The following is a 15,268-nucleotide window of genomic DNA, read 5'->3' as shown; positions in this document are numbered from 1 at the left end:
GGTATCGCGGGTAACGAAACCTCTGACTCCTTAGCTACTCCCTTCTGCGGCCATCACAGCCACGGTTAGCAAATGGGTAACTACCACCCACAAGCGAGCTTGGCAGGCTGAGAGAGGCTGCAGATGGACTAAACTGATGTTACCTGTCATGTCCGATCGACTGTCGCAAACCCTCCTGTCATTAAGCAGAGGGGAGTGCAGACGGCTGGTTGGACTGATGACGGGCCACTTTCTGTGGGCGAAGCACATGGAAAGGTTGGGCATCTCAGACAGTGTACTCTGCCCAGCTTGTGAAGAGGAGGATGAGACGGCGGACCACTTCCTGTGTGGCTGCCCCACCTTCGCTTGAATCAGGTTTGAGGTCTTTGGCACTGATGTGTTAAGAAGCGACCATCTTGGCTCCTTGGCACCACAAGATCTACTCAGATTTCTTCGGAGATCGGGTAGATTTAAAGAAAATTAAAAGGGAATCCAAGTGTAGTACAATGGACTTAATTAATGGCTGAGGGCTGCAATTGCTAGTTGTCCCGACAAAAAAAAAAAAAAAAAAAAAAAAACTTCAAAATCGTATACCGGAAACTGCTTACCAAAATGGTTCAAAAAATTAGTAGGCAACAGGAACAATGAGGAACAGCGCCGCTACTTATTACACCAAGATAACGCGGCAGCTCACACTGCTGAAATGACAAGTACCTTCGTTGTGTTCTCTGGCTCTGGAGAACTTAGTTCATTGTTATAAATTGTTATTTCCAAAAATTAATGGCGATTATGTGGCGAAGATAAAAAAACAATGAAGATGAAAAATGAAAGAATCCTTTTTTTCAATTCAATTTACCGAACCTCAAAGAAATACAAAAATGTACACGATATTCGTAAATATGTAAGCACCAATATGCATGCGAATGTGAGTAAAAATTAAATATAACTTGTTTGTATTTTTATTAAACTATCGCTCTCCTTTTGCTATATTCTATCGTTGCTAAATCAGTCGTATTTGGAGTTGATATAAAAAATCGTGAAAGAAGAAATCGTTAATAGTGTGCTAATAGCAGTAACTTACTGGCGAACAATATGCAGCCACAAAGTTAGTCTGGTGTGACTGGTACTGAATCAAATATGTCAACTCAATCAATACAACTAGTTGCTTCTGAATGGAAAAATTCTTTGTGAAAGCAAATTTTCAATTTAGGGCTTCATTTTCTAGATAAATTTGTAAACAAATATTACTTTGGTTTAGTGTTCCATTTTGCTTAAGCTTCTTTAAAGATAACCGCTCTAGAAGACTTACGAATGACATTTCTGTTTAGACATTTTTTAAGAATCAAAAATTAGTTAAGAATGTCCAAAATATATATAAAACAGCATATCTAAAAATCCCCATAAATTCTGCAGTTGTACGCACTTTTTGATTTTTTCTTCGAGTTTTAATTCAAGCTACTTTATATGGTCTACCTACCTACTTAAATAATACAGACTTAATATAACATTTTTGTAAAAAAATCACAAAAAATATTTCACGTAAAAATCAACGCAAATATTGTAAAAGTAAACATTGAAAGGCTTTTGCTGCTGCGAACATTTTTATCAATTCGTTTTCCTTTTTAAAAATATCTTAAAAAGCTCTAAAAAGCCAGCCAGACATTCGAACATCTACAAGTATCTACTTAATGCCTCGCTGTTGATGTTGTGTCTTCAAAAATACTATCGCAAATATTGGGTAGTCGAAAAAGTCTTTTCGTATTTCTAATTGAACTTCAACTCATTTTTTTTATACAGTAGATTCTGTTTTTATGCGGTTTTGAAATAGTTCGGTTTTTTTTTTAATTAAAAAATGCATGTCGACCTGTCGGGAATTGTACATATAAACCAGATTCTAAACCAGCGAAGCAAAAACTCATCACAGATTATATCAAAAATGTTAACCCTACAAGTATGGAACCGCCTGCATCACCCTCCAGATCAGACGTGTACATTTCCTCAAGTGACGGAAGTGATTTTACGCCAAATCCTAAACGAATGCGCAACATGCGGGTATTGTCTGATTCTATTTCTGACGATGTAAATTTACGACGATGTTTTACTATAGAACTGCTAGCTTATTTTATGCTGTTTCTTGCGGAATGTATATACCGCATAAAAACAGAATCTACTGTATTTATATTGAACTTTATTAAACCAAATATGTACCATTTTGGTCGACCACCTTTTGCCATTTTTCTTCTAGAAACACCATTCCATCAGTGTAAAACTCTTGTGGTTTCTCGGCGAAAAACTGCGACAAGTAATGTTCACAGGCTTCTCTTGAAGCCAACTTTACTCTATTAAGAGAGTTCTGCATTGACCGAAACAAATGGTAGTCCGATGGTGCAAGGTCAGGGCTATATGGTGGATGCATCAATACTTCCCAGCCAAGCTCTCTCAGTTTTTGCCGAGTCATCAAAATGTGTGTGGCCTAGCGTTGTCCTGATGGAAGACGACGCTCTTTCTGCTGATCAGTTCTGGCCGATTATTTTCGATTGCTTGCTTCAATCTCATCAGTTGTTGAAAGTAAAGTTGTTGTCATTAAAGTGTAGAATCAATCGTTCGAGCAGGCTGGAGCAGCTCATATTGGATGATTCCTTTCCAATCCTACCAAACACACACCATAACCTTTCGAGGCGTCAATCCTGGCTTTGCGACCATTTGTTGAGCTTCACCACCCTTGCACGATGATCTTTTTCGCACAGTATTGTCGTATGTGACCCACTTTTCGTCTCCTGTTACCATTCGCTTCAGAAATGGTTCGATTTCATTTCGTTTCAGTAAAGAATCGCAGATGTTAATTCGGTCCATTAAATTTTTCACAGACAATTCATGTGCTACCCAAACATCGAGCTTTTTTTTGTAACCAGCCTTTTTTAAATGGTTCAAAACCGTTTGATGATGATTGTTTAGTGCCTTGGCGATGTCATGGCAGCTTATGTGACGGTCCTGGTCAATATTTTCTATATTTCATCGACTTTTTCAACAATAGGTCGACCGGAGCAAAGTGCATCTTTCACATCCAAATTTCCAGAACGGAAGCGAGCGAACCATTGTTGTGCTACACGAACTCATACAGCATCGTCTCCGTAAACTTCACAAATTTCATTAGTGGCTTGCGTGGCATTCTTCCATTTTTTTATACAAAAATTTGAAAATATAGCGGATTTCTTCATTATTTTTTTGGTTAAATGAAGCTTAAAATATCACCTTTCTAACACTATATGATATGACACAATGTGATTGGTAGCACTGGAGAAAGATGACTGCAACGACATCTATTGACAAAATACGAAAAGACTTTTTCGACTACCAATAGTTTATATAATTTTTGTTACATATTCTTTCTAAGGTAAGGTATAAAAGTGGAGCAAAAAAAAATTAGTTTTTCAATAGCAGAGTTACTCCTTAAAAATGTATGGAAGGAAACATTTTTGGTATGCTAAATATGAGCAATATTTCATATTGTACGAAAATATTTCCAAAAAAAAGTCACTAGACAATTAATATTTATTATTAGCTATTTTTAGAAGGCCATTACACACTGCGACCAGACTTGATATATTGTGCAAGACCTATTTTGTAACCAAAGAGTTTCAGGCTTTTTAAAAATTTTAACACAATTTTGGATTTGCTGTTCCAAAGATTGCATGGAGGTAGTACGGTACCACCAAGGTGGTGAAGTCCTTGTCTGCGTAATGTACGTCATTCACAAAGCACATGTTCTGAGCTTTCTATGACCATTTCGCAAAAGCGTCAGACATTGGTTTCAGATAGACCAATATTATTTAAATGGTACCTCAGACTGCAGTGACTCGGAAGATATCCAGTTAAAAGACGCAGATCTGCTCTGCTTAATGAGAGTAGCATGCCAGATATTCCTTTGTTTGGCTTGACGCTGACCCGCACAGTTTAGCCAGTGTGTAGCAAATTTCCTTTTCTCTCATTTCCTAAGAAATTCATTAATGTGGCTTTTTGTGAGTACACAGAAAGGCTCAGGTCCGGTAAGTTGCATATTTGCTCCTCATTTTGCAAGGTTATCAGCCATTTCATTTCCCTCATGCCCTTTATGTGCGGAAATCCAGCCTAGTATTACTAATTGAGATTTTTTAACGTTTTGCCAGTTTGGATGTGATAGCGGTTGATAGAAGGGCTTTTAGAGCCACTTGGCTATCTGTCATTATGTACCATTTTGAAATAAAGATTAGAAGAGTATTCGTCTTACCTGTAACAAGAAGAAAAAAATTATTAGCTACCATAATTCTTACATATTTATTTCATTGTTAAAATACATATCTATCATACTTAGATACAAAAGCATTTGGAGCGAAGATATTATTTTGTAAACAAATGTTTTTAAAACATTCAAATATCTACAGAAAAGTCGAAAACTTCACTGAAAAATTTTAAACATTACGATTAAAGATATTTTCATGTTTTGAGATATTTTTCGGCTCTATGGATATAAACATCTAGCCTTTCTTTCGCTATAGGTGAAATCGAGCTGATAGTGTAACAATGCCGAGTCCGTCGACCTTTGTGTCACCTCGCGAATGTGTTTTCATTTTGCATTATATTTCCAACGAAATCTGAATAGAAGTTTACAACTCAAATTCAACTTTTTTACGTTAAAACATATCTTATTTACATACTACCGAAGAAAAATATAAATAAAAAAAATTTAATTAATAACGAAGTAAATGCGCACAAAGAATTGTGCTATGTTGTATAAGGAAAATTGTGAGGAATAAATGTTATGAAAGTCAATTCGCTTACGCCGCAAGTGATTAAAATCTCTGCTGTAATTAAATATTTTTACAACTTTAGCGTTTCTATAAATAAACTTTTGTTGTTATCCAGGGACATTTGCAAATGCTGAATACTCAGTTTTTCATTCCCTTATCAATTTAATTTTTTAAAGAGCTTTAAAGTTTCAAAGGGAAAACGTAAGCAAAGGCGTCCATGGCGTATACTTTATTTCATAGTTGGGAAGTTCAACTACTTTTTTTACATTCCTATAAACCAGCATGAAGAACGAACTTGAGGTAAGTAGTACAGCATATGCAGTGGTCACACAATTTATTTGTACACCCTGCGTAGTACATAAAAATCTTTAGCTTTGCGCAAAATATTTGCTGTGGCAATATGCAATATTTCTTTTGGGACACTGTAAGAATGTTACATTCCTGATGAATTGCCGCAAACAAAACTCATACTACAACAAGGAAAGCAGGCAGACGTAGCAAAATGATTATTAGCAAAACATTTATTCGTACACTTTCAGCTCATGATATTGTTACTACAAAAGTAACAGTAAAAATCGTTTGCGTATTAGGCAGATTGCCTCCGCCTGGTGCACATTGTATAGCGCCACATGATCTGCGGCCTTTTTTGATAATCTGAACGGTGACGACCCCTGCATTCATCTTTGGACTAATCTTACTTTTTTACGTTTTGAAAATTTTCTGACCCCTGTGCTGGTGGTTGCGGCATTCTGCCACTGAAGTATGTTAGGGTGAAACTGAACCGAAATGGCTGGTGGGCTAATGCCGTGACCGCCCCCGTCCCGTTAAAACCCTGGCGGACCTCGGAGTACGTTCCAAACCCGTCACCATTGGGTTGTAGTGGGTTGAGATGATTCCCGTCTTTGCGTCCGGTCTGGCTCTGTACGCACGTCTCATGAGGGCATGCATTAACCTTCACATGGCTTCCTGCCGCAGCATAGACAACCATGGGAACTCTAAAATTTTGCGAAAGGATTTAGGTGTGAAGCCTTTCAAAATACAGCTGGTGCAAGAATTGAAGCCGAACGACCTACCGCAACGCAGAATTTTTGGTGAATGGGCTCTTGGAAAGTTGGCCGACGATCCACTGTTTTATCGAAAAATTGTGTTCAGCGACGAAGCACATTTTTGGATCAATGGGTACGTAAATAAGCAGAATTGTCGATTTTGGAGTGACGATCAGCCAGAAGAATTGCAAGAGCTACCAATGTATCCAGAAAAGGTCACAGTTTGGTGCGGTTTATGGGCTGGAGGTTCCATGGGACCGTACTTCTTCAAAGATGCTGCGAATCGTAACGTAACTGTGAATGGTGAGCGTTACCGTGAAATGATATCCAACTTTTTTTTGCCCAAAATGCAAAGCTTGACTTGCCTGACATGTGGTTTCAGCAAGATGGTGCCACATGCCACACAGCACGTGTAACAATGGACTTGTTGAGAGGCGAGTTCGGTGAACATTTTATTTCAGGTTCGGGACCTGTCAGTTGGCCACCCAGATCGTGCGTTATAACGTCTTTAGATTATTTTTTGTGAGGCTATGTTAAAGCTCATGTCTATTTAGACAAGCCTGCTTCAATTAACGAATTGGAAGACAACATTAAAGCATTTATATGTGAGATAGTGGCCGAAACATTGGAAAGAGTGTGCCAAAATTGGACTAAGCGGATGGACCATTTGAAGCGCAGTCACGCGCTGAAAAATGCAAGAAGTTTTTATTTAAATCGATAGTACAGTCCATATAATTTAATGCATGAAATAATCTTCAAACATTAAATTATATGGACTGTACTATCGATTTAAATAAAAATTTCATGCATTTTTCTGAATTTTACGTGTGTTTTTTTTTTAATTTCCTATAGCTCTTAAAAAATCACCCTTTATATATGGTGCTTATGTATACAGACAATTGATGAAAATGTGTAGCAACTAAATTGTATGCATCTTTCTCTAAAATCACACGAGTGCATAATCTTGAACTGTCTACATCATAAATTATGCGCATACTGACAGGCCACCCCATAATTTTTTAGTTAATTTTTAAATTTCTTTGCATTTTTTTCTACTCCTGGGCTTTTTATATACAATATTTGCCAACATAATTGTCCATTTGTGGAGAACATCAACACGCACATCACAAGTAGGAGGAGCTCGGCCAAACACCTAAAACGGGTGTAAGCGTCAATTACATACATACGTATGTATGTATATAAGTAATTGTACGTACAACAAAAATATATTACGCATACACATGGATACCCACATATTGCGTGTAGTCAACTTGGCCGACCGTATATATACGAGTAGCTAAATGTGTGTCGTTTGATAAGGACGACGATTCTTGTACCAACTAATTCACTTTGCCCCGACAGCCATGTATGCTGGTAGTATAAGTGTGTGGTATATGTATGTGCGCAGTGATGCAATAAATCTAAACAGCAAATTATCCTTAGCTGCCAGCGGCTAAAGCACACTACCACATACGTACATATCAGCATATATAATAGTTATAAGCTGACAAACATATTTAGCAAGTATACATATAAATGTGCCTCTATGTCAACTTAAAATTATCTGCTACTGAGCACATTACTACACATGCAATATGTGAATGTATGTGTGCACATACCAAGAAACGCATGAATATAACTGTTCCTATGAATACATCTGCTCGTACTTATTGTATATACATAGGTCTATTGCTCGCCAGTCCATGTCATTGTGGGTCTCCGCGCAAATGTGCGTTAAGGGATTAATCAAAAATGTGCAACCAGGCCAGAAGCTAACACGTAGTCGGGAAGTGGGAAATATGAAGAGAAAATGCACGAACTAGTAAAAGCGGAATAATATTAACAACACCAAAGAATTGCGAGTAGAAAGTGGAGTAAGAAAATCTACGAGGAAACCAAAGCACTCGTTAAGTTTTCACTGACAGATTCGTACAGAGTTTCGCTTCCATTCCGAGAAGTAATTGAGATTTACCCAGCCAGCGTAATGATTATGAAAGGAATCGCTTCGCTTAAGGCGAATTAACATCGAGTTTTCTTTGCTCACGAGCCCTGCTGTAAGATTCAACGAGTACTATCCATAACAACTTAATTACCAATCCTCTGAAAGACTACACTGTGTTCAGAAAAATACGCTCGCGTGGTCCGCATCTACCTGCAATCGTGTTAAGGCACGAATGTTACGCGGCTACCGCAACTTTAACATGTCAAAACTTTCAAAGGCGTGCGATACATACCTCCAACCGATTTATTTATTTATTTCAAATCAATAGAGTATTCCATATACGTTACATACTAAGATTAGAATTCAGATAGAATATAAAATGAATAATACAATTAAATAATTTTAAATGGAATATCCCAAGACTTTAGATAACTCTCGTTTGAGAAAATCTCAATGCAATAAAACAGCCAAAAAACTATATTTGAATTCTAACAGCGATCTAGTGATAAAGCATAATTGGTTGGTGGACTGAATTTAAGATCAGAATGATGTAGTACCTTTAAAGAGTAAACATCTTTATAAGATTTACTAAGAAGAGAGAACACAATACAATACAAATCAACAGATATAGAAAGTATGAAAAAACTTTGTTTTCTCCGCTCATTCCCGATTATTAGAGTTTGGCACACTGCGAGCTAAACCTCAAGCATAACAAAACAAAAAATGCTCTTTTTGCTTTAAAATTGCAACAGAAGTATGAAGGATTAGTTGATTAATTTTATGAATGCAGAGTAATAGCTATAGAGGATATGAGACATGAATCTAGTAAACCGCTTAGTGCTAAATTTAGCATTAAGATTGAAATTGAAATTTGAAAAGGTCGAGCCAAGCAACACCAGGAGACTTGGTGGCTCCTAAAACACTCAGGCTAAAGAGCCCATTGTACTTAAAGCTCTGGAAACGGGGTAGATAGTCAAGGAGGGAAGGAGAAAAGTATCAGTGAAAGAGATAGGAAAGAATAGAGACAGATATAGAGATAGTAAGACCTGTGAGAATTTTCCAGATTCATTGGCAAATCTGTAAATATCCTCCAGTTTTAGAGAACGAATATTACTCACTCTCATGACATCGGAACCCAATACTCGTAGCCGTGCTCTAGCAAAGGCAGGACACTCACAGAGAAAGTGCTCAGTGCTATCCGCCTCCTCCAAGCATGACAGGCATACAGGGTCCTCGATGATTCCAATGGTCGTCATATGCTGACCCCATGGGTTGTGTCCTGTAATGATGCCGACCATCAACCGAATGTCTTTCCTTCTAAGTTTTAGTAGAAAGTTTGACACTTTTCTGTTCGGACTTGTCACAAAACACTTTGCAGTTCTGCAGCGTTCTAGACCGGACCATCGCTCTTTATGTAGATTGCCTACATAATCGCTGATCCAATTCTTGATTCCTGCGGAACTGATTCCGATTATTGGCTCTGTCCCCTGTGGGGGCACCGCTGATCCACGGTTGGCCAATTCGTCGGCAATTTCGTTTCCTTGAACACCGGAGTGTCCCGGAACCCATGTAGGTATAAGCCTGTTTGTCTTGCGACAGTATTAAGCTTCTTTTTAATTTCTTGAACAATCTTTGAGGTTTGCTTCGCGTTCTCCAGGGCCTTCAATGCAGCCTGACTGTGACTGAAGTCTCCAATCTGTTTCCCGCTCCATCTCCTCTCGATTATCCATTCGGCTACTTTCAGGATGGCAAAAACTTCTGTTTGGAAAACAGTTGCCATTCGCCCCATAGCATAGTGATGCTTACTACTATCGTTTAAGTACCATCCGGCTCCAGTCACTATTTCATTCTTGGACCCATCGGTAAAGAAAATATCCGTCAAACCTCCCTGCATGCATTCCGGATTGCTCCATTGCTCACGCAATGGAAATCTGACATCAAATTTCCTTCCAAATGAAACTGTGGGTATCAGGTCATCTTTAGGTGCCAAAAACAGTGGATACTGCTCCGACAGCAACTTAAAGATTTCTCTGTGTCCCGAAGTTCCATCTTCGTGCCAGATACCATATTTATGATTAAGATTACACCACTCTAAATACCCTAAGCTGCCAGGTAGGGTTATGACTGACAGCTAAGACGGCAGGCAGTCAGAGTTTATCTATTGCGCTGATCAGAAATTGTATTTGTCACATTAAAGCCTATTTATTAAATATTTCGAGCTCAAGTGGCATATTACTAGCTAAAAGCAGTAGTTAAAACGACATCAATATGGAAAATTCAAACTGAGAAAGGGACAATGGCTAACACAAGAGAAAATCATGAACTGCATAGAAACTTTGAACATTAATTTTTTGATTGTTTGAAACATTGCGTTTATAAACTCGGTTTCTTTATAAGTTTATGCAATTTTCATCGAGAAAAATCTTTCAGTAACTTCGAAATAAAAAAAGAGGTTGTATGTAAAGTCGGTTTACTTGCGAAGGGTTTAACGTGACAACGTCCTAAGAAAATACTGATGTAATGGTTGCAATTTTCAAAACAAAATTTTATTTTTATTTGTTTGATAGATATTTTGTATGGATATAGAGAAGGAGGTAAATGGAATTGCAATGGAATAGGTCAAGTTACATTTACACAAACGTGAAAAATGACGAAACATTTATCAAATTCATGAAAGATATGTTCAATTTCGATTGCGCATCAGACGTTAATAAGTCAACAACACTAAGAGGCAACATCATCGATTTGCCTTTTTCAAGACACTTTACACTCGAAACACCCCCTTTCATTTCCTACTTTCCCTATCATCGTCCTATTCTCAACAGAGAAATGGTTCATTACGAGTACCATGCACACAGGAAGCAGGCATATGCAAATACAAATATGTGAATTTACATACATATACGCATATACATGCATATATATTCTCACTCAAGTAGGAGAGAGCCAGATGTCGAACGTTGCCGAACGCGGGGGCCGATTGTGCTTTGTTTGCTTTGTCGTTCGTTCCGCGCTCTCGCATGCAGTTCAAGCAAGGTAACGACGCATGAGCAAGATAACGACGATGAGCAAGATAACGACACATTTTTTCGTGCGTGCAGCCAGCTAAATCGAATTATAAGATGTTATCACGTCAAGAACATTTGTGCAATTCTGAGCATTCTGTGCATAGTTATTAGCATACACATTAGGCCGGGTCGATTTGTGGAGAGGCCGTCTTGATAGACTCGTTTTTATATCTTTCGTAGCATGTTTCATATTTAACGTACATATAAACGAAGTCTTTTATTTAGTCAGTTTTAAAATGTTCGCTGGTTCTCGCTTAGTTACTGACGGTACAGATTACCTTGTACAGCAATTTGTTGTATTAAGTATATTTTGTCTTCTGCAAATAAACTCAAAACAATCCTCCTGGAATCGGGTCATCAAAAAATATTTTTAATTGCTGAGAAGTATCCACGAAAGGGTTTGCTTTTTATCGGTTTTATTGTGAATGTAATGCAAAATTGCGCTGTTTACTTATCTCAACCTCATATAAATTAAAATTCCAAAATAGATATATGTGTATTAGGGGCGGGCGATTTAAAAATCGCCAATTGTTCTGTGAAATATTCCAGGTATTAAAATAAGAAACTTTGCCGAAGGAACCATACCTCTAAAACGAATTTTGATGTCCCCCTATTCGGGTCGAACTTTTTAGTTTCTTTTCTCATGTAAAGACCAAAAATGGTTCTATTTTGAAATGAATGCAATGTTGAACCCCCCAGGGGAGTTCCAGGGGGTGTGCCACTGGCATGGGTGGATCGGCCGTCCAAAGTTAGTGGGGGTCAGTCATACATTTGGACTCGATTGGAGCACTCTAAATGGGTCAAAGTGGGATTTTTCGTTCGACCCAAATTGGGGACATCAGAATTCGTTTTAGAGGTATGGTTCCTTCGGCAAAGTTTCTGAGTGGTACACAACCATTTGTTTGATAGTTGTCTTCCAAGAAATTAGGAAAACCAATCGCCAAAGACGGATCACTCTTCACCAGGACAATGCGAGCTCTCACACATCGGCTCAAACAACTGCATTTTTGAGCACCCAAAACATCGAACTAATGCGTCATCCGCCGTATAGTCCTGACTTGGCACCGAATGACTTCTTTTTATTCCCGTATGTAGAAAACAAACTGAGGGGTCAACGTTTTTCGACATCTGAAGAAGCGGTTGCGGCATTCAGAATGCATGTTTTGGAGGTACCTCATTCAGAGTGGTAAAAGTGCTTCGACAATTTGTTCAAACGCATGCAAAAGTGTATAGATCTTCATGGAGAATATTTTGAAAAACAATAAAGTAATTTTCGATGATTAAAATTTGTTTTTGTTCTCCAATCCCGACATATAAAAGGCACCCCTCGTATATGCCAGAATAGTTGAAATTCCTATGAAAACAACTGGTGTAAGCGAATAAAAATTACATTTATTATCAAAAACTACCAAAAATTATTATTGTAGAATATAGTTAAAATAGAGGGTATGACGTTTAGTTGAAAATAACAAAATTTTACTTAGTACGTTTCTTGGAGGGCTTTTTGAGGATTGCTACAGAAATCTCACATGGACCAACGAAGGAGTAAAATGCGACTTTTATCTGTAGTTAAGTGAAAACTGCATTTAAGTGACGGTTAAAAAGCCGTATTAAAGCGAACTGCACCTGAACGTATTACAGAACTCTTTTATTAAAAATTGTGCGGAGATTACTTTGTTTCTTCAATTCATAATTCTTAGAGTGTTGTCAAATTCTTTACTGACTTCATAGCTTTGTTGACATACTGACAAATAAAACGTTATGACCGACATCGCCCACACAAAAAAAAAACGTGCACAATTAAGACACGAAAGTGACGGATGCTAAGAAATGAACGATGCCAGGAGGAGAAAGCGGATTAGCGAGCGTAAACGTTTGCTGGGTATCACGACGTTCATGCATACTCGCCGTATATGAGTGTATGTTTAGCTGGCTTAACGTGTATGTGCTCTTATCAATCGCTGTGTAATTGCAAAATGCTTTCTACGACTTCCGCGGAATTTTAATAGCAACATCGAAATTAATGGCGTTTTTTTCTTTAGCTTCGCACTTCCCAGCAGGAAACTCTATATGGTAGTGGAAAAAAATATTGCTGTTCCGAGCAAGTACGATTATGCGTATATTGAACCACATCACGAACAACGGCAACTCTTTAAATCTTGACTGTTAACAAGACCGCAGAAACTTTGCATGCACAAGTCGCTAATCAGGCCAATCCTTACGTACGGTTGCGAGGTATGGACCCTTAAAGAATCAAAGATATCACAAATAATAGCTTTCGAAAAAAAAATCCTCAGTGTAAGATATAACGAAGAGCTCGATCTACTTATAAAAGCCAACGAATAAGATGGCTGCGTCATATTTGCAGAATGCCAAAAAATAGATCTACTATTGTAGTGTATCACAGAACACATGTGGGGAACAAACAGAGGAAGACCGTGGAAAGGGTGGCTGGATTATGTCGCAAATGATCTAAGGACAATGAGCGCCGCCAATTGGGAGGAGCTGAATAATGATCGAGTTAAATGGAGCAGCTGCGAAAGCTATGGTCTGCCAAAGACTGTGAAGCTAATGATGATGATGAGAAATAAGAGTAAAATCAAAAGCAAAAAAGCGAACATTTTTTGCCCATTCCTCTACTCCATAGATTATTGCAACACCCGCTACTTAAGCATTACAATTTTCCTGTACTGTTGTTTTTGGCGCTTGGTATGTTTTTGTATACCTATAAGTGCGTGAGGGTGTATTTATTATGATGAGCTTTGTTTGAGCTTTGGTTTTGCTTATTAAAAAAGCAAATGCTTGCTTAAATTAATTCTTGCAAGCACTTTGGTGGGAAGCCAGTAAACCGTACAGAGATTTACAGTAAAAAATTTCTTCAAAAACTCACACTTTTTTAAACCTCATTATAAGATTCTTCTGACGATTTATAACAGTAAAACAGCTATAAAAAAACTAGTACTTTCTAATTATATTTGTTTAGGGAAAAAGAAATCCATTATTTATATTTTTATTTTTTATTTTGCGCAAATGGTTTAAAACTGTTTCATGGTCGTTCTTTAGCTTCTGGGCTACGACTACTAACATGCCAGTCCTCTTCGATTATTTCTGTGATTTCATTGACAATATCGACATTTTCTTTAACATTAAAAATGGCTGAACGGCATCGAGGAAACCGAAATTGCACGTTATTAAATATTATAGTTTCGGCACCATAGATGCCACTCACAATTTCAGCGCCCGCGCTTGCGTTTTCATCTTTATCAAAGAAAAACTGTAAAATGTACCGAATTTTCTCTTTGTTGACTTCCATTGTTAACACTCTGTAACTTACAATTGAATGGAACAAACAAATACAGCAAAAGAATTTTTTTAATGTGAAACGTCACTTTGAAAATGAGCATAAAGTTTAAATTGTTTGATCGATACTTTACGAAATTCCGGTCAGTACAGCCGGGAAAATAATTTAATACAAGTAAACAGTTAATTAAGGTGAGCTAGTAAGTTAGGCTGTGGCATCCCAATGTCTACTGCCTACAAGTGCTGCCCGTTTTGCTGGTAATAGCTTCAACCTAACCATTAAGAATGATATGAATTTGAGATACATTTGATTTTAGCAAAAGGAGTTGAGGTTGTAATTTCATTATTCTTAAGGGGGAGCCTGGTTGATAAGGTCAAAAAAATCATTTTTTTTTTTTTCATTTTAAGCGATTCCTAATATATTTCAGAATATTCACACAAAGTTACAGAGCCTAATTTCCAATATTTCCGTAGATACAAAGCCAAAGGTAGGCGAGCGTTAGTTAGTTACGCTGTGACCGGACAGCTATAGTACAAACTATATCTTCTTTTCTCGACTTTTCATTTTTATGATTTCTTTGAATTGGCGTACATGAATGAAAAAACTAATAAACCTTTTGAAATGAATCATAGCTTGTTCCCTTCAGTATTAAATTCTCTTCTATATATTTGAACTAACAAAATAGATAAAAAAAAATTTTCAAGATTGAAGTGAATTTTTTTTTATAGAAAGGCATTTTTTTCTTTAAAAACTCCAAAAAGTTGAAATTTTGGAATTTCTCTCAGTTTTCTTAGTTCATCTAGAATGAAAAATCACGATAATTAGAAATCCATTTGAATTTTTTGCTTTAGATAATAATTACGAGCTGTATCTTGTACGCCAGTTGGAAACTCCAGCGTTGCAGCGCTCCACTAATTTCTATGTTAAACATTTTTTTAACTTATTTTAACCAGTACAAAAATTTTTTATACTTTTTAAATGTTCTTTAAAAGATAGAAAAAACTTTGCAGTGCTAAATTAATTTTTTCCTTAAAAAAAAAAAATCGCAAAGAGATGCAATTTTTAGACCTCATAAACCATGCTCCCCCCTTAATTGCCGCTGTAACCGCGATTTGGGACGAGCTCAGTGAAGTGATGAGTCAAGT

At 37.3% G+C, this 15,268-nt stretch overlaps 1 protein-coding gene across 1 annotated transcript in view; it reads right to left on the bottom strand.

The window, feature by feature from the left end:
• The window catches only part of LOC129235353 (dystrophin-like), a 247,757-nt gene that overhangs the window by 115,863 nt on the left and 116,626 nt on the right, over positions 1-15,268 (bottom strand). The window lies entirely within an intron of this gene.

This window comes from Anastrepha obliqua, chromosome 1 (genome assembly GCF_027943255.1).
Source record: "Anastrepha obliqua isolate idAnaObli1 chromosome 1, idAnaObli1_1.0, whole genome shotgun sequence".
In the NCBI taxonomy this organism is placed as follows: Eukaryota; Metazoa; Arthropoda; class Insecta; order Diptera; family Tephritidae; genus Anastrepha; species Anastrepha obliqua.
This window is presented reverse-complemented; position numbering and strand designations above follow the sequence as displayed.